The 20,674-nt window shown below is 36.1% G+C and overlaps 1 long non-coding RNA gene across 3 annotated transcripts in view; it reads right to left on the reverse strand.

Annotated features, from left to right (window-relative positions):
• LOC129259493 (uncharacterized) overlaps nucleotides 1-20,674 on the reverse strand; it is a 45,298-nt gene that overhangs the window by 23,137 nt on the left and 1,487 nt on the right. For all 3 annotated transcript variants that reach the window (XR_010293340.1, XR_010293339.1, XR_008584355.2), the window contains exons 2-13: nucleotides 19,210-19,377; nucleotides 17,122-17,342; nucleotides 16,751-16,955; nucleotides 10,828-10,983; nucleotides 9,122-9,331; nucleotides 8,751-8,955; nucleotides 6,608-6,762; nucleotides 4,897-5,107; nucleotides 4,526-4,730; nucleotides 2,381-2,535; nucleotides 670-880; nucleotides 299-503 (exon numbers count right to left, since the gene is read on the reverse strand). This is a non-coding gene — a long non-coding RNA (uncharacterized LOC129259493). The remainder of the gene's footprint in view (nucleotides 1-298; nucleotides 504-669; nucleotides 881-2,380; nucleotides 2,536-4,525; nucleotides 4,731-4,896; nucleotides 5,108-6,607; nucleotides 6,763-8,750; nucleotides 8,956-9,121; nucleotides 9,332-10,827; nucleotides 10,984-16,750; nucleotides 16,956-17,121; nucleotides 17,343-19,209; nucleotides 19,378-20,674) is intronic.

Raw genomic sequence — 20,674 nt, forward strand, 5'->3', positions numbered from 1 at the left:
GTTTTATCATCCCCGCATATTTGACCCTAAACACGTATATTTTTCCGAGCAAAATAGATACTCTTTTTTCAATATTTTTTGTGATTTTGACACCCTTTTCACGTTACGTACGTAATATGCCCTGAAATAGACATCCTTTTTACATGTTTTTTGGTCGCGCATGGTATCCACCTGTCAATGTAAGTGGCCCCCCCCCCCCGGCCATCTGATTGGCTGACATAAAATAAAAGTCAGTGAAATACACTGACAAAAACCTTTCATGAAAATCTCCCCTGAAATATGACGTTGTTTTACTTACCATTTGAGGTTTATTAGTCTGCAGCCTGACCTACGGAACGATAGACAGCCGTCTGCTGGGTGGGCGGGACACTGGACTATTGGCAGGCGATGAGGATGCAGAAAAGCTGATTGGTTGATATAGTGGCTAAGTTTACACAGAGGCAGCACAGGAGAGGCATTACCCCCTGGGTGTGAAGGCATCGATGATCTCCCATCAGAGACACCTGTAAACAATGAGATTTAAGGAAACAAAAATTTTCACTGACACGCGTTAAAGCTACAGGACATTTATGCATTTGATTGGCTAAATGCAAATTAAAGACAGTGAAAATCAAAGACAAAAGCTTTCATGAAACACTCTCCTAAAATAGGATGTAGTTTAATACTTACCACCTGAAGTTATAGATCTTTAGCCAGACCTGGGGATCAACAGACAGCTGTCTGCTGGGTGGGCGGGGCACTGGACTATGGGCGGGTGATGAGAATGCAGAGAAGCTGATTGGTTGGCTGGTATAGTTGCTATGGCTGTCTACCGAGGGACAACAGGGGAGGGGCCACACCTGCGGGTAAGGGGGCATTGATGATCACCTGTCAGAGACACCTGGTAAACAATGAATGTAGAGGGTTGGTCATTAAAGTGAATTATATACAAGAAACTCTATGATTTTACTTCTTAATTTGGTTGTACACACATCACTTGTCCTCCAACTTTATATCTATATGATTTGTTGATTTTCTTTGATAATCTCGATTCGAGTATATCTTTTTTTTAACCAATGTTTGGAATTCAAATGAAGCAATCTTTTAAAGCTAGCTCACCTACAGATACTTAAAATCATATGAATTGACATTATTATTTAAATATTTATACAATTTTTATGACAAAATTATCCTTGCGTCCCTGATGCGTACGTTCGGGCGCTACAGTGATAAAAATACAGTGGTTGCTCTCCTAGTCATATATTCTTTGAAAGAGATTAATAATCTAGAATGAGATCTTTAAATTGCTGAAAAGTCTGCCAATCCGTTTCTGTAATGTCTGCTTTTGGAAAACAAGATATAATTCTTGCGGGATCCAGTAAGAAATCATTAATCATTGACCGATAAATATTACATGCAATCAGTTACAATAACTCCCTACCTCTTGTAAATTTTATTGTATTTGCCAAAGAAGTTAACACTAAAAACAATAAGAGAATTTTCAGAATACCTTTTATCTCGATATGTTATCTTGCGCAAAGAGAAATTTATGCTTTGCGCATACTTTAGCTATGACATCATGCGCCCTCAGTGAAAGTTACAAGAAATGTTACAAGAATGGTTTTAAAAGATTTCACAGTATATAAATTTTATTGTAACAGTGAAGATACACAAGAAAATTTGTCTTTATTGAAAATACAATTTTCAGAATACTGTCCTCGGAATGTTAAGAAGTTTATTGCAAATGTCTTGTCCCCATACCAATACACACAAAATGAGGAAAGGTAAGGGATGTTTACTGCATTACTTGGAATAATACAAATTTTTATTTGTAATGATAGATGGTATGGGTAAAGGGCAAATGAATAAAAAAAATGCCTTCACCCTGAATTGAACCAAGGGTCTCCAACTGGATATCTATTGCTTCACCAATAAACCAAGATATTTACTATATTTAGTCTTAGGTTCTTATCTAACCAAGTGCTCTGTGTGAATTGTGCAAGCAAATTTTTTCACAAACCAGCATACCGACTATTAAAGCACAGATTAAACAAAACTTGTCTTAAAAAAAAAAATCATTTGTTGTGTCTCTAGGAAAATAGGCAGATGAACGATCCTAAGACAATTCACAAAAAGTTCGGTATTCAAAACATAATTTGAATTAGCAAAATATTTAAAAGCATTTATTTCAGAGACATATTTTCACATTGCAAGCCTGCTGGCTGTATATATTGTCAGCAGGGTCCCGCAATACAAAGGTTAGATATTGATCTCACGCTTGATTTTAACGATTGATTGCACATTGTATTCAATGGAATCAATCGTGGAAAATGTTTTACTATCATTGCTAAGCTTTGTGTTACGGGTCCCAGATCATATAAAATACATGCTCTTGACTTACATTCTTAATTCAAATACAGTCTTCCATAGACTTCACTATCTCTGTAGCCTCTGTTTTGCAAGGTCGATAGGTCCTTTGCGTTTGGCAATATAACCAGTAGGTCAAAATCCCTTTGTCCCTCTTGTACATGCTCTCCCTTGTTATAACTGCTAAAGCTGAAATGACACAAAAGTGAAATGATCAATTAATACAAAAACACTTTGACAATATTTAGTCAATAATCAACCATAATAGCAAGGATAAATCTTGAAAATGGGTTTTGTAACACAAATATTTATAATTGTAGTTTAGTTGATTTGAATGCGTGATTTCATATCTGACCAGTCACCCCAAACCAACAATGAGTTGCTAGGAAGGTTCTCTGTAAATAGCCAAAATAGTATTAATGTTTGGTCTTCATAAAGCATAAATTTGAAAATTAGCTTATCTAAAATATTAATTTTTGATCTTCATACGGTCAAGATTTGAAGTTGCCGAGTTGAATGAAAATGAGGATATAAGAGTTTCTTTTGCACCACTTTTTGAGAACTGCTTGAAAGTTTCACTGATATTGCAGAACGTGCACATTTCATGCTTGAGTGAACCCTGACCTTCAAACTTTGTTTTATGAAGCTCTTGCAGAATTTCTTCTGCATTCAATCAAGTACTTGTGAGGGTTATTGTTAATCAATTTTGACAAGTTTTATATCATTTCAACTCTTAGGATGTGCTTGTTAAAGATCAATTAAATTAAATCTAAAAATATGTTTTGAACGACTAATTGTCAGTTTTGGGGGGCTGGTCACATATAATGGTCAATGTAAGCAAGTGCAAAATTTAGACCCACAACCAACCACTTGGCTGTTTTATAGGGTTCCAATCAGAAGAGTGGGAAACCTCTCAAGAAAAGATGTTTCATGGCCAAAAATATGTAGCCAAGGAATTCATTTTACTTTTGGCAGGAACATGCCATACCCAAGAACACTGTAGCGATACCTCTCTGTTGTGACCAGAGTTTGCTTTGCCCCAAACACTGACTTCAGTATTCAACATCACACATGTACTTGAACAATATAACATATCTGATTTGAGCTAGGTTTTCTCCGGATATAACATTACAGAAAAGACATCAATCGACCACCCTAGAGTAGACCTCAACCTTGAAATATGGGTTCCTATTGTTCCTGTTCCTCCTCTTGGAATATTAACCTATTATATTAAATATTGAATTTAAATTTGTATTTAACTTAAAAAAGGAAATTCTCAATAAATTTGAAACAAAATCCCTGTAACAACTCCCACCTTCATCCTCACATGCATGTCAAAAGAGAAATTATTTTAGGGTTTGTCAGTAATTTTCACTGACAGATGTTATAAGCTACATCAATCCTTGCATCTGATCCCGGAGGGGCCACTTCCATTAACAAGTGGATACCATGCGCGACCATGGGGTCTTGAAGAGCCGCCTAAACACGTATTTTCTATATTCTGAGAATGCACCCCTTAACAAGTATTGGCGTGTGAAACCCTACCCTTAACAAGTATTGGAAACAAATACTATTGGCAAGTATTCCCAAAATTGAGCCCCTAAACCAGTACAGTGATAACAGTGATGTATTTTCCATATTCTGAAAATGCACCCCTTAACAAGTATTGGAAACAAAACGATACTCTTGGCAAGTATTTCCTGAAATGAACCCCTAAACAAGTACAGCGATATTTTATTGATGTGTCACGGGTCCGTCAGTTGTCGGTTTTACCTTTACACACCATTATTTTGGTTTAGTACGGTCACACCTCGCGCAAATCGAACTCTAAACACGTAGTGTTGGGGCAAAAGGACATCCTTTATAAAAATTTTTTATTTTGTTTTATCATCCCCGCATATTTGACCCTAAACACGTATATTTTTCCGAGCAAAATAGATACTCTTTTTTCAATATTTTTTGTGATTTTGACACCCTTTTCACGTTACGTACGTAATATGCCCTGAAATAGACATCCTTTTTACATGTTTTTTGGTCGCGCATGGTATCCACCTGTCAATGTAAGTGGCCCCCCCCCCCCGGCCATCTGATTGGCTGACATAAAATAAAAGTCAGTGAAATACACTGACAAAAACCTTTCATGAAAATCTCCCCTGAAATATGACGTTGTTTTACTTACCATTTGAGGTTTATTAGTCTGCAGCCTGACCTACGGAACGATAGACAGCCGTCTGCTGGGTGGGCGGGACACTGGACTATTGGCAGGCGATGAGGATGCAGAAAAGCTGATTGGTTGATATAGTGGCTAAGTTTACACAGAGGCAGCACAGGAGAGGCATTACCCCCTGGGTGTGAAGGCATCGATGATCTCCCATCAGAGACACCTGTAAACAATGAGATTTAAGGAAACAAAAATTTTCACTGACACGCGTTAAAGCTACAGGACATTTATGCATTTGATTGGCTAAATGCAAATTAAAGACAGTGAAAATCAAAGACAAAAGCTTTCATGAAACACTCTCCTAAAATAGGATGTAGTTTAATACTTACCACCTGAAGTTATAGATCTTTAGCCAGACCTGGGGATCAACAGACAGCTGTCTGCTGGGTGGGCGGGGCACTGGACTATGGGCGGGTGATGAGAATGCAGAGAAGCTGATTGGTTGGCTGGTATAGTTGCTATGGCTGTCTACCGAGGGACAACAGGGGAGGGGCCACACCTGCGGGTAAGGGGGCATTGATGATCACCTGTCAGAGACACCTGGTAAACAATGAATGTAGAGGGTTGGTCATTAAAGTGAATTATATACAAGAAACTCTATGATTTTACTTCTTAATTTGGTTGTACACACATCACTTGTCCTCCAACTTTATATCTATATGATTTGTTGATTTTCTTTGATAATCTCGATTCGAGTATATCTTTTTTTTAACCAATGTTTGGAATTCAAATGAAGCAATCTTTTAAAGCTAGCTCACCTACAGATACTTAAAATCATATGAATTGACATTATTATTTAAATATTTATACAATTTTTATGACAAAATTATCCTTGCGTCCCTGATGCGTACGTTCGGGCGCTACAGTGATAAAAATACAGTGGTTGCTCTCCTAGTCATATATTCTTTGAAAGAGATTAATAATCTAGAATGAGATCTTTAAATTGCTGAAAAGTCTGCCAATCCGTTTCTGTAATGTCTGCTTTTGGAAAACAAGATATAATTCTTGCGGGATCCAGTAAGAAATCATTAATCATTGACCGATAAATATTACATGCAATCAGTTACAATAACTCCCTACCTCTTGTAAATTTTATTGTATTTGCCAAAGAAGTTAACACTAAAAACAATAAGAGAATTTTCAGAATACCTTTTATCTCGATATGTTATCTTGCGCAAAGAGAAATTTATGCTTTGCGCATACTTTAGCTATGACATCATGCGCCCTCAGTGAAAGTTACAAGAAATGTTACAAGAATGGTTTTAAAAGATTTCACAGTATATAAATTTTATTGTAACAGTGAAGATACACAAGAAAATTTGTCTTTATTGAAAATACAATTTTCAGAATACTGTCCTCGGAATGTTAAGAAGTTTATTGCAAATGTCTTGTCCCCATACCAATACACACAAAATGAGGAAAGGTAAGGGATGTTTACTGCATTACTTGGAATAATACAAATTTTTATTTGTAATGATAGATGGTATGGGTAAAGGGCAAATGAATAAAAAAAATGCCTTCACCCTGAATTGAACCAAGGGTCTCCAACTGGATATCTATTGCTTCACCAATAAACCAAGATATTTACTATATTTAGTCTTAGGTTCTTATCTAACCAAGTGCTCTGTGTGAATTGTGCAAGCAAATTTTTTCACAAACCAGCATACCGACTATTAAAGCACAGATTAAACAAAACTTGTCTTAAAAAAAAAAATCATTTGTTGTGTCTCTAGGAAAATAGGCAGATGAACGATCCTAAGACAATTCACAAAAAGTTCGGTATTCAAAACATAATTTGAATTAGCAAAATATTTAAAAGCATTTATTTCAGAGACATATTTTCACATTGCAAGCCTGCTGGCTGTATATATTGTCAGCAGGGTCCCGCAATACAAAGGTTAGATATTGATCTCACGCTTGATTTTAACGATTGATTGCACATTGTATTCAATGGAATCAATCGTGGAAAATGTTTTACTATCATTGCTAAGCTTTGTGTTACGGGTCCCAGATCATATAAAATACATGCTCTTGACTTACATTCTTAATTCAAATACAGTCTTCCATAGACTTCACTATCTCTGTAGCCTCTGTTTTGCAAGGTCGATAGGTCCTTTGCGTTTGGCAATATAACCAGTAGGTCAAAATCCCTTTGTCCCTCTTGTACATGCTCTCCCTTGTTATAACTGCTAAAGCTGAAATGACACAAAAGTGAAATGATCAATTAATACAAAAACACTTTGACAATATTTAGTCAATAATCAACCATAATAGCAAGGATAAATCTTGAAAATGGGTTTTGTAACACAAATATTTATAATTGTAGTTTAGTTGATTTGAATGCGTGATTTCATATCTGACCAGTCACCCCAAACCAACAATGAGTTGCTAGGAAGGTTCTCTGTAAATAGCCAAAATAGTATTAATGTTTGGTCTTCATAAAGCATAAATTTGAAAATTAGCTTATCTAAAATATTAATTTTTGATCTTCATACGGTCAAGATTTGAAGTTGCCGAGTTGAATGAAAATGAGGATATAAGAGTTTCTTTTGCACCACTTTTTGAGAACTGCTTGAAAGTTTCACTGATATTGCAGAACGTGCACATTTCATGCTTGAGTGAACCCTGACCTTCAAACTTTGTTTTATGAAGCTCTTGCAGAATTTCTTATGCATTCAATCAAGTACTTGTGAGGGTTATTGTTAATCAATTTTGACAAGTTTTATATCATTTCAACTCTTAGGATGTGCTTGTTAAAGATCAATTAAATTAAATCTAAAAATTTGTTTTGAACGACTAATTGTCAGTTTTGGGGGGCTGGTCACATATAATGGTCAATGTAAGCAAGTGCAAAATTTAGACCCACAACCAACCACTTGGCTGTTTTATAGGGTTCCAATCAGAAGAGTGGGAAACCTCTCAAGAAAAGATGTTTCATGGCCAAAAATATGTAGCCAAGGAATTCATTTTACTTTTGGCAGGAACATGCCATACCCAAGAACACTGTAGCGATACCTCTCTGTTGTGACCAGAGTTTGCTTTGCCCCAAACACTGACTTCAGTATTCAACATCACACATGTACTTGAACAATATAACATATCTGATTTGAGCTAGGTTTTCTCCGGATATAACATTACAGAAAAGACATCAATCGACCACCCTAGAGTAGACCTCAACCTTGAAATATGGGTTCCTATTGTTCCTGTTCCTCCTCTTGGAATATTAACCTATTATATTAAATATTGAATTTAAATTTGTATTTAACTTAAAAAAGGAAATTCACAATAAATTTGAAACAAAATCCCTGTAACAACTCCCACCTTCATCCTCACATGCATGTCAAAAGAGAAATTATTTTAGGGTTGGTCAGTAATTTTCACTGACAGATGTTATAAGCTACATCAATCCTTGCATCTGATCCCGGAGGGGCCACTTCCATTAACAAGTGGATACCATGCGCGACCATGGGGTCTTGAAGAGCCGCCTAAACACGTATTTTCTATATTCTGAGAATGCACCCCTTAACAAGTATTGGCGTGTGAAACCCTACCCTTAACAAGTATTGGAAACAAATACTATTGGCAAGTATTCCCAAAATTGAGCCCCTAAACCAGTACAGTGATAACAGTGATGTATTTTCCATATTCTGAAAATGCACCCCTTAACAAGTATTGGAAACAAAACGATACTCTTGGCAAGTATTTCCTGAAATGAACCCCTAAACAAGTACAGCGATATTTTATTGATGTGTCACGGGTCCGTCAGTTGTCGGTTTTACCTTTACACACCATTATTTTGGTTTAGTACGGTCACACCTCGCGCAAATCGAACTCTAAACACGTAGTGTTGGGGCAAAAGGACATCCTTTATAAAACATTTTTATTTTGTTTTATCATCCCCGCATATTTGACCCTAAACACGTATATTTTTCCAAGCAAAATAGATACTCTTTTTTCAATATTTTTTGTGATTTTGACACCCTTTTCACGTTACATACGTAATATGCACTGAAATAGACATCCTTTTTACGTGTTTTTTGGTCGTGCATGGTATCCACCTGTCAATGTAAGTGGCCCCCCCCCCGGCCATCTGATTGGCTGACATAAAATAAAAGTCAGTGAAATACACTGACAAAAACCTTTCATGAAAATCTCCCCTGAAATATGACGTTGTTTTACTTACCATTTGAGGTTTATTAGTCTTCAGCCTGACCTACGGAACGATAGATAGCCGTCTGCTGGGTGGGCGGGACACTGGACTATTGGCAGGCGATGAGGATGCAGAAAAGCTGATTGGTTGATATAGTGGCTAAGTTTACACAGAGGCAGCACAGGAGAGGCATTACCCCCTGGGTGTGAAGGCATCGATGATCTCCCATCAGAGACACCTGTAAACAATGAGATTTAAGGAAACAAAAATTTTCACTGACACGCGTTAAAGCTACAGGACATTTATGCATTTGATTGGCTAAATGCAAATTAAAGACAGTGAAAATCAAAGACAAAAGCTTTCATGAAACACTCTCCTAAAATAGGATGTAGTTTAATACTTACCACCTGAAGTTATAGATCTTTAGCCAGACCTGGGGATCAACAGACAGCTGTCTGCTGGGTGGGCGGGGCACTGGACTATGGGCGGGTGATGAGAATGCAGAGAAGCTGATTGGTTGGCTGGTATAGTTGCTATGGCTGTCTACCGAGGGACAACAGGATATGGCCACACTTGCGTGTAAGGGGGCATTGATGATCACCTGTCAGAGACACCTGGTAAACAATGAATGTAGAGGGTTGGTCATTAAAGTGAATTATATACAAGAAACTCTATGATTTTACTTCTTAATTTGGTTGTACACACATCACTTGTCCTCCAACTTTATATCTATATGATTTGTTGATTTTCTTTGATAATCTCGATTCGAGTATATCTTTTTTTTAACCAATGTTTGGAATTCAAATGAAGCAATCTTTTAAAGCTAGCTCACCTACAGATACTTAAAATCATATGAATTGACATTATTATTTAAATATTTATACAATTTTTATGACAAAATTATCCTTGCGTCCCTGATGCTCACATTCTGGCGCTACAGTGGTAAAAATACAGTGGTTGTTCTCCTAGTCATATATTCTTTGAAAGAGATTAATAATCTAGAATGAGATCTTTAAATTGCTGAAAAGTCTGCCAATCCGTTTCTGTAATGTCTGCTTTGAAAAACAAGACGTTCTTGCGGGATCCAGCAAGAAATCATTAATCATTGACCGATAAATATTGCATGCAATCAGTTACAATAACTCCCTACCTCTTGTAAATTTTATTGTATTTGCCAAAGAAGTTAACACTAAAAACAATAAGAGAATTTTCAGAATACCTTTTATCTCGATATGTTATCTTGCGCAAAGAGAAATTTATGCTTTGCGCATACTTTAGCTATGACATCATGCGCCCTCAGTGAAAGTTACAAGAAATGTTACAAGAATGGTTTTAAAAGATTTCACAGTATATAAATTTTATTGTAACAGTAAAGATACACAAGAAAATTTGTCTTTATTGAAAATACAATTTTTAGAATACTGTCCTCGGAATTTTAAGAAGTTTATTGCAAATGTCTTGTCCCCATACCAATACACACAAAATGAGAAAAGGTAAGGGATGTTTACTGCATTACTGGGAATAATACAATTTTTTATTTGTAATGATAGATGGTATGGGTAAAGGGCAAATGAATAAAAAAAATGCCTTCACCCTGAATTGAACCAAGGGTCTCCAACTGGATATCTATTGCTTCACCAATAAACCAAGATATTTACCATATTTAGTCTTAGGTTCTTATCTAACCAAGTGCTCTGTGTGAATTGTGCAAGCAAATTTTTTCACAAACCAGCATACCGACTATTAAAGCACAGATTAAACAAAACTTGTCTTTAAAAAAAAAATCATTTGTTGTGTCTCTAGGAAAATAGGTAGATGAACCATCCTAAGACAATTCACAAAAAGTTCGGTATTCAAAACATAATTTGAATTAGCAAAATATTTAAAAGCATTTATTTCAGAGACATATTTTCACATCGCAAGCCTGCTGGCTGTATATATTGTCAGCAGGGTCCCGCAATACAAAGGTTAGATATTGATCTCACGCTTGATTCTAACGATTGATTGCACATTGTATTCAATGGAATCAATCGTGGAAAATGTTTTACTATCATTGCTAAGCTTTGTGTTACGGGTCCCAGACCATATAAAATACATGCTCTTGACTTACATTCTTAATTCAAATACAGTCTTCCATAGACTTCACTATCTCTGTAGCCTCTGTTTTGCAAGGTCGATAGGTCCTTTGCGTTTGGCAATATAACCAGTAGGTCAAAATCCCTTTGTCCCTCTTCTAGCATGCTCTTCCTTGTTATAACTGCTAAAGCTGAAATGACACAAAAGTGATATGATCAATTAATACAAAAACACTTTGACAATATTTAGTCAATAATCAACCATAATAGCAAGGATAAATCTTGGAAATGGGTTTTGTAACACAAATATTTATAATTGTAGTTTAGTTGATTTGAACGCGTGATTTCATATCTGACCAGTCACCCCAAACCAACAATGAGATGCTAGGAAGGTTCTCTGTAAATAGACAATAGTATTAATATTTGGTCTTCAAAGAGCAAATATTTAAAAATTAGCTCATCTAAAATATTAATTTTTGCTCTTCATACGGTCAAGATTTGAAGTTGCCGAGTTGAATGAAAATGAGGATATAAGAGTTTCTTTTGCACCACTTTTTGAGAACTGCTTGAAAGTTTCACTGATATTGCAGAATGTGTACATCTCATGCTTGAGTGAACCCTGACCTTCAAACTTTGTTTTATGAAGCTCATCAAGTACTTGTGAGGGTTATTGTCAATCAATTTTGACAAGTTATTAATTATTTTAAAGCTTAAAATGTGCTCTTTATAACTCAATGAAAATCTCAAAATTCATTTTGGCTGACTAATTGTTGGTTAAAAAGAATAATCTTTGACCAAAGTAGCCACCTGCCTGACAGCGACTACATTTTATTGTCCATGCCACCAAGTCATGAACAATAGATGCCCAGACTCTCTTTCATGATGAATGTCTAATCCGCGCTCCCTCCTGACCTATTATCGAGGAGAGCAATTTAGCACAGGATGTTCATAGAAATCGGGGCACGCGCGCGTCTTTTGATTTGACAATTGAATACTTTCAAAGGTTCCCATACGAACAACAGCTTTTCATTCCGTTGAGATCAAGATTAAAATTCCCCTGTCTCTTTCCCCAACACCTTCCATTGACTTATTGCCATTGAAATACATTATTTTTATTCAAATATTTGTTTCGACTTTAAGACATTTAGCATTGACAATATGCGTCAAATTGACTGTAATCTAAATGATGATGATAGTGATGATGGTAAAGATAGCATGGATAATGTCGAGAATGATAACAAGAAACCAAGGGGAAAAACAGCACACCTCCGCCACCATGACCACCAGCACAAGCACTGGCATCGTTACTTCCACTTATCAACAGTATTAAGAAAAAAAAATAGTTTAGAATAATTAAATTAACTTGTAGCTGAAGCCTATTTTGCATATTTAGAAATAAAGGGTAAAGATGAGATTTAAGATTGAAGAAATGTATAGGCTATATAATCCTTGACAGATCATAAATACAGGAAATTGAAAGATAAAAGAGCAAACAGAAATAAAGAAGCAATGGGGTGTGAAGGTAGAAATTACTAACAATTTGTAGAAATTTAGATCTTTATAATTTGTTGAACCTTACGATTATTTATTCAAATAATATGTTTGTAATGGATCATCTATAAGAAAAGTAAGATATTGCTTTCAACAATATCAGAAATTAAATTTTCTAAACCTCTTTATTTGTAATATTTATAATTACCCCATCATTAAAAATATCAATCTCACCTCCCCTTCCCTGAAATAAAAAATGAAATGGACATTACTTGCTGTTCAAATGATATATAAGTGACACCACTGAATTTCTTTATACCGTGCATTGTCAATATTTAATTCAAAACTCGCTTGATTCGCTCACTCCCATTTTTCTTTTTTTTATCTTCCTTACACCCATCATATTTTTTATTTCACCCTTGTCACATTGACAACATATATTTTGTTGATGATCAAAATCATATTTAGGTTTCTTTCCGTAACTGATGCAAATTTAATGTTTATTTTTCCACCGAACTTGGTACGTAATTTGGTGTTGCTATCAAATTTGCTTGATTTACATGTATATGCTACCAGATTTGACATGAGCTCAGCGTGTAGGGGAATTTACCCATCATCTTTTTGCTGGCAAAAAGGGAGAAACAAAAGGACTTGTACGTAATTTGGTGTTGTTAGATTTAGCAAACCGGCTAAAAAACCTGTATGCAACGAAAAGGAGCAAAGGAGGAACATGAATAATCATTTTTTGTCGTAGAAGCTTTCAGATTTCTTCATGAGAATGCTTTATATGAAGAGCTCACTTGCAAAAGTGGTTAGGTCCATTTTTTTATCAAATTTGATTTTTTTTGTCTCAATGTATAGATTTTTAGTAGCTCTATGAAATGATAAAGAAAAGTTGAAATTCCAATTTAAAAGTGATATAAAATGGCAAAGAAAAATCACTTTTTTTTCAAAAGGGGTTACGTCCATCTCATAAATAAAAGTGGCAAAGAAAAATCACCTTTTCAATCAAAATAGATTGGATTCATTTCAGTTTAGTTGCAAAAGGGGTTAGGTCCACAATGATAATTTTTAAAAGATATAGAAAAAAATTGAAGATGGGTAGATTTCTTTTATACCCAATTTTATGTTCACATGATAGGGTAGTACATCATGACAATTTAGTTTCTCATTAGAGTATTGCAGTAAGTGAGAATAAAAAAACATGGTTTTTCTCGGAATGGTAAAAAGTGGACCTAACCCCTTTTGCAACTAAACTCTTCATATATATTATGTAACTCCCATGTTGATACAGACTGTCAAATGTGCATGCTTCATTTTTGTAGGCACCAGCGTCTCTTCATCACACTCTTTCCCCTTCTGCAGATCTGACCCTGACATTTAAAAACAAAACGTATACTTTCTTTCTTGAGTACTATACTTCTTCCAGCAATAAAACAAAGGTCATCATTGAAATAAAATAAAAATCTTGCTTCCTTTTGCACTGGCTTAATTGAAAAAAGTATTTTTCTTAGGTGACATCATGTCAGCCAGTTGCATAAATCCGGTTCGACCAAGATGTAGAAATGGGTGTAGATATTTTGGAGGTGTACACAAAATTCCTATCGCAAAGGTTATATCCGCGGCATCACTTGAGTATGGTTATAATGAGCCATTTATGAATTCCATAAGTCCAACGTGTATGTACCAAAGGCGGGAGGTCCTATTCTAAGAAATTAAGTATGTCACAATTAAATCTATCAAAACGGTCATCAAAAAAGAAGGAAAAAAATGGAAATGAATGAGAAATGGGTAAGATGTGATGATATTTTCTGCATAACATGTCAAAATCTATACTACAAAATGAGATTTTCATTTTATTTTATTCCTAGCTCACTCGGGACTTTGACAGGCACCATGTTGTGGCCTCTCATTTTGGGGTATCATTGTATTATGTAATTTATTTTCCAGCGTTACGGAGTATAGCTGGTACATTTTGTTTAGACGGCAACGTATGAATGCTAAGTCAGGCAAGCGTAGCGGTCTTGACGACGTTGGATAATTTGAACTTGACATATAGGGTAATTTGTATATGAAAAGAAGTAGATTCTTGAGTTGGGCGTAGAGAACGCAGAGGATCATTCTAGCCTTCTACAGCATAATACTAGCACGTCTTTTTTAAAAAGACAAATTAGTTACCCGAGTTAATATTTTAAGAATCCATTATTAAGTTCGCTTTATGTCTGGTAACAATGTTTGTAATAGCCTAGGCTTTTTCAGAGTTTTTGCGCTTATTAGTTTTTATCTCTGTTTTTTCATCCCGGGCTAATAGAATATAAAACCTATGAAGATGATGTACCTTAAAACACAATACTGAAGAAGCAATTGGTTTGTTTTCACGTTTGCGAAATATGACAACTGTGTTGTCAAATGTATTGATTATTTGATATTATTGAATAAAGACCTCGCCGGCTCGATCGTGCTAGTAGCTTGGCAGGCTAATCCCAAAATAACATGTATTTTGGTTTTTGTGGGTTCGTACTCAATAGTTGTTATAGTGTGTAATGAGAGATTTGTAAGACTTATGCTGTGAACGTTGGAGGATGAACCATGTGTTGTCTACCCCCGTATATATAGCCCTTGATGTGGGGGTGGCCCAAATTTTTAATTTTCAGCTAAATATATTGACCCTATAGTCACCCTCACTCCTCGGACCCGATTAACGCCACTGCAATGATTGTAACTTAAATGTTAAAGTTACATATTAACATGGGAAACTACAAAGATATAATTATGCTATTGTATTAAAAGATTATTCCATTAATGTAATAGACACAACCTCGTTTTAGTTACGTGTATTTATTCAATCCTAACTTTTTTACTCTGTATTTAATGTGTGCATATGTTTTTATTGATAAGCTCATATCACACATGTAATTATTTAGTTTTTCATGGAATTGTGGAAAATAAAATTTGAACTTTGAATTTCTGAATTATGATGGATATCTGCAATAGGATGGAGAAGTTACCCTCAAAGGATTATAAACTGAAGATTTGGATGATTGAGATAACTTTGTCACCTTACAAGTTGAAATCAAACAATAGGATGTCGCTCTTTTTGAAGTCCCCGCCGCGGTGTCAAACAATAGACCGGCTAAAACAATGCGTTAATTGACTGGCGAAACGACCAATCAAAAGGTACTGTCATTTAACTTATCTCTTATCAAAGCTCTATAAATAATTGGTGGTTTTATGAAGTTAGCCATTCACTATCAGATCCTTATCAGAAATTATTCACTGAAGCTAACGATCGTATTATTTTATAACCAGATTATCGCAATGGCTCCTCCGAGGAAGCGACGAAAGATTTTCACTGCAGACGAAGTTCGTGACATCCTAATGGAGTCAGATTGGGAGATCGAAGATCCACGGGATGATTCTGTTGACAGGTGGAGTGATGAAGAAGACATGAACACTTTAGATGATACCAATATCACGTTTTATGATGACCCTTATTATCCTTCTGAAAACAAAGAAAATTCTGTGAATACTTCTGCAGATAATGTGCCTGGACCTACAGATGCACAACATTGATCAACCGGCAACAGGTCCTGCATTAGTTCAACAACCTGGCCCTAGTCTGACACGTACGACTCCAATATGGACAAGATTAGCTGAATGCGACAATTTTACGCCTTCTAGGGCTCCAATAGATGGACGAGCTCGCCTCAAATTCGACTTCACACCTGTGGATTTTTTTTACGAGTTTTATCCACGCTCCATATTTGAGCATATCACCGAGGAGACCAACCGCTATGCATCCCAGTTTTTCGACTGCCCAGTTCAGGTTTTATCAGGTTCTCATTATAATGCATGGTGTGACACTGACGAAAGTGAGATGAGAGTTTTCACCGCACTGCAAATCGCAGTGGGACTCGTAACGAAACCAGCTGTTGCGAACTATTGGGAAACCATCAGCGGTGTATTGGCAACACCGGGATTTGGAGAGGTTATGCCAAGGAATAGGTATCAATTGTTAAACGGTTTCCTCCACTTTAACAACAACAAGGGCATCATCACCCGTGGAAATCCGGGATTCGACCCAATGTTCAAAACTAGACCCCTTATCGACAAATCGGTGCCACAATACATGGACTCCTACGAACCTAGTTGCCATCTGAGTGTGGATGAAAGCCTTGTGCCCTTCAAGGGGCGCCTAGCTTACAAGCAGTATATCCCAAACAAAACAAAGTGGGGTATAAAGATGTGGGTTCTGTGTGACGCAGAGACTGGATTTTGTTTGAAGTGGCTTCCATATATACAGGAGCAGAGATTGGTCCACGTGGAGCTTCGGACAGCATTAGTGAAAGGATTGTGTAACGACTTGTGGAGCCATACTTTGGAATTGACAGCAAATAAAAGTCAGTGAAAAAACTGACAAAACCTTTCATGAAACACTCCCCTGAAATATGACGTTGTTTTACTTACCATTTGAGGTTTATTAGTCTTCAGCCTGACCTACGGAACGATAGACAGCCGTCTGCTGGGTGGGCGGGACACTGGACTATTGGCAGGCGATGAGGATGCAGAAAAGCTGATTGGTTGATATAGTGGCTAAGTTTACACAGAGGCAGCACAGGAGAGGCATTACCCCCTGGGTGTGAAGGCATCGATGATCTCCCATCAGAGACACCTGTAAACAATGAGATTTAAGGAAAGAAAAATTTTCACTGACAAACGTTAAAGCTACAGGACATTTATGCATTTGATTGGCTAAATGCAAATTAAAGACAGTGAAAATCACAGACAAAAGCTTTCATGAAACACTCTCCTAAAATAGGATGTAGTTTAATACTTACCACCTGAAATTATAGATCTTTAGCCAGACCTGGGGATCAATAGACATAGACAGCCGTCTGCTGGCTGGGTGGGCGGGGCACTGGACTATGGGTGGGTAATGAGAATGCAGAGAAGCTGATTGGTTGGCTGGTATAGTTGCTATGGCTGTCTACCGAGGGAAGACAGGGGAGGGGCCACACCTGCGGGTAAGGGGGCATTGATGATCACCTGTCAGAGACACCTGGCAACCAATGAATGTAGAAGGTTGGTCATTAAAGTGAATTATAATATACAAGAAACTCTATGATTTTACTTCTTAATTTGGTTGTACACACATCACTTGTCCTCCAACTTTATATCTATATGATTTGTTGATTTTCTTTGATAATCTTGATTCGAGTATTTCTTTTTTTTTAAACCAAAGTTTGAAATTCAAATGAAGCAATGTTCTAAAGCTAGCTCACCTACAGATACTTAAAATCATATGAATTGACATTATTTAAATATTTATACAATTTTTATGACAAAATTATCCTTGCGTCCCTGATGCTACGTTCGGGCGCTACAGTGATAAAAATACAGTGGTTGTTCTCCTAGTCATATATTCTTTGAAAGAGATTAATAATCTAGAATGAGATCTTTAAATTGCTGAAAAGTATGCCAATCAGTTTCTGTAATGTCTGCTTTTGAAAAGCAAGCCGTTCTTGCGGGATCCAGTAAGAAATCATTAATCGTTGACCGATAAATATTACATGCAATAAGTTACAATAACTCCCTACCTCTTGTAAATTTTATTGTATTTGCCAAAGAAGTTAACACTAAAAACAATAAGAGAATTTTCAGAATACCTTTTATCTCGATATGTTATCCTGTGCAAAGAGAAATTTATGCTTTGCGCATACAACATCCAAGGTATCACGAAGCCTGCTATCCGCCGTCTAGCATTATTATCTAGAATTACACGGTAATAGTAAACTAAATTCACGGGGCGTTTTTCTTTTTGGAGAAGGTAACAACATGTAAGAAACTAGGAAACGGAGACATCATGAGTAAAAAGAAGCCAGTAAAGAAGACTACTGAGAATACCTTGGATGTGATACCTTGGATGTTGTCTCGTAGAACCTTGGCGATGACGCTTGGCATATCTAGCTATGACATCATGCGCCCTCAGTGAAAGTTACAAGAAATGTTACAAGTATGGTTTTAAAAGATTTCACAGTATATAAATTTTATTGTAACAGTGAAGATACAAGAAAATTTGTCTTATTGAAATTTTTTTTTTTTCAGAATACTGTCCTAGGAATGTAAAGAAGTTTATTGCAAATGTCTTGTTCCCATACCGATACACAAAATGAGAAAAGGTACGGGATATGTTTAATGCATTACTTGGAATAACACAACTTTTATTTGTAATGATAGATGGTATGGGTGAGGGACAAAAGAAAAAAAATGCATTCACCCTGGATTGAACCAAGGGTCTTGAATGATATTTATTGCTTTACCTATAAACTAAGATATTTACCATATAGTCTTAGGTTCTTATTTCACTAAGTGCTCTGTGTGAATTGTGCAAGCAATTTTTTTTATGAACCAGCAAACCGAATATTCAAGCACATACTAAACAAAAATTGTCTTTTTTTTAAGAATTATTTGTTGCGTCTCTAAAAAAATATTCACATGCATAATCCAAGGACAATCCACTAAAAGAACGGTATTTAAAACCTAATTTGAATTAGCAAAATATTTAAAAGCATGTATTTCAGAGACATATTTTGACATCACAAGCCTGCTGGCTGTAAAATTGTCACCAGGGTCCCGTAATACAAAGGTAAGCAATTAATCATACACTTGATTTTCATGATTGATTGTACATTGTAGTCAATGAAATTAATTGGGGAAAAATGTTTTACGATCATTGCTAAGCTTTGTGTTACGGGTCCCAGATCAAATAAAATACTAGACAGGAATAACCATCGTTTCTGGGGATTTATTCAACAATTTCTGACATTTTACTGTAATCCCCATTTGGAGCCAACGTAGTTCAGCGGAACAACCAAAATACAGAGACTGAAGCTTTTGGTCTAATAAAATACATGCTCTTGACTTACATTCTTAACTTAAGTCAACAAGTACTTTTATAGTCCATCTCCGTAGCCTCTGATTTGCAAGGTCGATAGGTCTTTTATGCTTGAAAACATGACTGAGAGGTCAGAATCGGTTCGTCTTGGTTTGTCCCTCTTCTACTAGCATTCTCTCCCTAGCTATAACAGCTACAGCTAAAAAGACACAAATGCAGTGAAATGATTGATGGTAATATGCTGAAAAATATAAACATTTTCACAAATTAGTCACCAACTAATAATAATAACACAATAGGCAAAATATTCATGATTGTTGTATATTTAATATGATTGTAGGATGGGGGGTTGGGTGTCTGGACACGTAACAGAAATGAAGCCTTGTTATTATCTCAGGAATAAACCAAAAATATACGGTAGGTTGAATAGTTTTTTTTCACCATCAATATTTGTTCTTTATATTTTCTTATATTCTGTGCTAAAAAGAATTAAAGACATTGCTTGTAAACTTTTCACAATTGAGAGTAAAAGTAATGTGTCCGGACACCCAACCCGTCCGGACACACAACCAATGGGTATATGGCAGTGTGTCCAAACTTCGCGCGTGTCCATACTTCGCGGACGGTCCTTATCTAAAAAACTAGCCAATATCCTTAAAATCTGACATCAACGTGAAAAGCGACCTAAAATTACCCTGTAATGAAAACTTCTTTAGGATGAGTTCAGTATTCATGAAAATATTGGCAAAAGATCGGCAAATTTGTCACCGCTAGTGCCCGTTTTGAAGAAATCAACAAGCATCACGATATCACCATTTTGCAAGCGGAAATCATCAAAAATGTGAGTTAAATGTGGTACTAACCGATTCCATAGCATTTTGCCATCAATCTGATATAAATATTTCACTTTTTAAGCTTGAGTTTTTGTTTAAATCTCCACAAAAGCTTTGGTGCGCGAAGTTAGGTCACACTTTTCTGAACGGTTTTCCAGCACAGCCCGCATTTGCCGATCGGAATAGAATTTTGAGATCGCGATACTGGCGAAACCCCTTGACCTACTTAACATTTTCGTCCATGATTTTATAGTTTACGATCTTGCCGTCAATGTGGTAACTATTTCTTGAATTGGTTTTGTATAAATTATGAATATTTTGTGAACAAAATTAAGCCTGATGAATATTTTTGAAAAGTGCGCGAAGTTTGGACACCCCATCATACATAATGTTCAATGCCATCATGTGAAAAAAACTACCCTATCACCAAGCACTAAAGCTGGGTTTTATAGGGGCCCAGATTAGAAAGTAGCAAAATCCTCAAGAAAAGGTGTTTCCTCTGGCCAAAAATGTTGCGAGGAAAAACTCATTAACAAAAATACAGTTTACAAATAGGGAGCCAACGAAATTGATGCAATGAAATAAACATTTCTTTTGTGCAGACTGCAGTGCAGTGTCAACCAGATTTGACAAAAGCAGGCCAGGCTTGCTTGACCATATTTT

The sequence above is a fragment of the Lytechinus pictus genome, chromosome 1 (assembly GCF_037042905.1).
Source record: "Lytechinus pictus isolate F3 Inbred chromosome 1, Lp3.0, whole genome shotgun sequence".
NCBI classification, from domain to species: Eukaryota; Metazoa; Echinodermata; class Echinoidea; order Temnopleuroida; family Toxopneustidae; genus Lytechinus; species Lytechinus pictus.